This window comes from Anoplophora glabripennis, unplaced genomic scaffold (genome assembly GCF_000390285.2).
Source record: "Anoplophora glabripennis isolate ALB-LARVAE unplaced genomic scaffold, Agla_2.0 scaffold2737, whole genome shotgun sequence".
NCBI classification, from domain to species: Eukaryota; Metazoa; Arthropoda; class Insecta; order Coleoptera; family Cerambycidae; genus Anoplophora; species Anoplophora glabripennis.
The window spans coordinates 1-2,928 of record NW_019418822.1 but is presented as its reverse complement, the minus strand read 5'-3'; positions in this window follow the sequence as shown (position 1 = coordinate 2,928).

Genomic DNA, 2,928 nt, shown 5'->3' with positions numbered 1-2,928 from the left:
GTAAGTCGATGCACAGCGGACTGTCGGAAATTTTACGATCATAACCGATTTATGCACGGAGAGGTGACGATCACTTAACCATTATAAGACGCGTTTTACACGTTAAAAACGGAAACATATTCGGTATAAGAACGAATAATTCTGTTAATATAATTGTTATATACAAATTCGGATGCTGGTCTTTATACAACAAATTTTCCCTACTATACAATTGGAACATAAAGTCTATAACACCTAATAATGTATAAGTAATTCATTATAACTTTTATTTCATAGATGCATAAGGTGTATTAAGCACCTTCCAGTTAAACTCATTGAATAAGGAGTATGGAGATGATTGCTTTTTTTAAATAAAAGTTGTATATTGGTTATAAATGTTTTAATATGCGCTATACACATTATTCTAGATAAACAGATTAATAAGCCCATTTCTTTCAGTGTACGCATTTATACAGTCCACTACTTTTAAATAACCATAGTGTTATAACAAAGACAAAGTAAACAAAGAACGACCTAGTAACTTATACCTAAGGAAGAAATGTTGAACACAGTTAATACTATCAATGAAGTGGATAACATAGGGCATTATGTTCTCCAATTTCTGATTGTAAGTAGGTCTGTTTAGGATCATCAATTGAGCAAGTCCGAGCCAGTCTTAAAGGAAGTGATTCTTTTAACTGCAAGTATCTCGATTACTAAAAAAATATTTCGAATTCAGTTCTGAGTTGCGCTTCTGTAGAATATTGAAACAGTCAACATTTGATTCTGTCGATGCTGCAAGTTAGTGAATTTAAAACTAACTCGCCCTATGTCCGTTACTGAGAAACTAGTCGATTTGTCAAATTATTTAAAAATATATATCATACTATTCTATTTCACTCTGTATCGGAAAGGCCAGATAGAAACGATCATTATCGAACCAAGGAATCAATTTTACAATCACAATCAGACTTCACGGACAAGTTTATCAAACATGTAACTGGCAGTAAGGCGCTGTGCTCGTGGTTTCCTATCGTTTAATCAGATGTTCTGCCCAAAGTTCGGCCCGACTGACGATTAAATCAGATAAGGTCGAACACGAATAACCTCGCGCAGGTCTAGGTGGTCGAACACGTCCAATTGTACGACGAAGCTCAGCGACAAATCGTGAGACTGACAGCCAAAATAAAGTCACAACGCGCGTTTGGAGCAGAGAAGAGTTACCCATAGACTTATTTTATTTAATTGGTATGCCCCTTCAAGAAAAATACGCCCCAAAAAATAGTGTTATCCTTGGGCTATCGCTAATATTTAGCGTATGATGGAAATTCATCATAAAGCATTATCATATTACTAAAGATCTTTATAACATCTATTAGTAATTTGTTTAACTAGGCAGTAAGGAACAAGATTTAAAGTGCTGCGGCTGATATTTAACTGACGAGGCGCAGCCAAGTCTACTAAATCAGTCAAGGCATTAAATTTTGCCGACTTGTTCATGCAGTCGTTTTCGCATGACACCTCAATAAATTTGATTTTTCAAACTGAAGTTTGTTACGCGCCTACCATTAACATTCAGTCTTTCTCAGAACAAGAAGTAGTAAGCGCTATGAAAAAGTTGAAACCCAAATTAACAGCTGGGCCGGATCTGTTGCCTTCGTTTTTAATTAGCGACTGTAGGTTTGTTTTTAGCAAACCTCTACAACTGTTGTTTAATCTCTGTCTAAAATCCAAAACAATACCTAATATTTGGAAAACATCTAAAGTTAGTCCTATATATAAAAAAGGTGACAGATCTGATGTTAATAATTATAGACCAGTGTCAATTATATATAATTTTTGCAAGGTATTCCAGTTTTTGCTTCATGATTCAATTTTTTCTTTAACAAAAAAATCTAATCTGACCTTACCAGCATAGTCTCTTCAAAGGTAGATCTACGGCAACAAATCTCATGATTGTTACGCAAGACATAGCTGAATCAATAGATAATGGCCATCAAACTGATATACCTATATCTTGATTTCACTAAAGCATTCGACCGCTTAGATCACGATCTTTTGCTCAATAAGCTTTCACATTTTGGTCTCTCTAATGACTTAATTGCGTTGTTTAAGTCTTATCTTAATTGTTGTACTCAATATGTTGAAATTCGTGGTTTTAAATCAACTCGATATGTTGCAGTATCAGGCGTGCCACAAGGTTCCGTGTTAGGTCTACTGCTTTTCAATATTTTTATTAATGACGTAGGTCATAAACTCAATGCAAAATTTTTGTTATACGCTGACGACGTAATATTGTATAAAAGAGTCGAATGTATAAAGGACTGTATTGAACTTCAAAAAAATCTTGAGGTGATTGGTGAATGGTGTATATCAAACGGTCTTAAATTAAACATTAAAAAATGCAATAGTATGTCATTTACTAAAAATAAGAGGCCAACTGCATTCACTGAATGGCAATCGTATTTCTAGAGTAGATATGTTTAGAGATCTAGGTGTCCTATTTGACACAAAACTATCTTTTTCTCATCACATAAATACTGTTATATCTGAGGCATTAAAATCATTTGGTTTTATTGTACGATGTACACGTGATTTCTCAAATTGTGATGTAATTAAGATACTTTACACATCATATGTTAGATCTAAATTGGAATATGCGGCAGTTGTTTGGGCTCCGAGCAATGATGTCTACGCTAACAACTTGGAGGGAATACAGCGGAAATTTTTAAAATATAAAAGTGTTGGTTTTTATCCCGAGCAGGGTTTTCCACATGATGACTTGTTAAGGAGGTTTAACTTTTCTTCATTAAAAAATCGCAGAGAATACTTTGTGCTAATCACATTGTATAAGATAGTTAACAATCTTATTGATTGTCTTGATTTTTATCAAGATTAAATTTGTATGTAACCAGAACAATTAAAGGCATTTTAATGTTTTTTATTTTC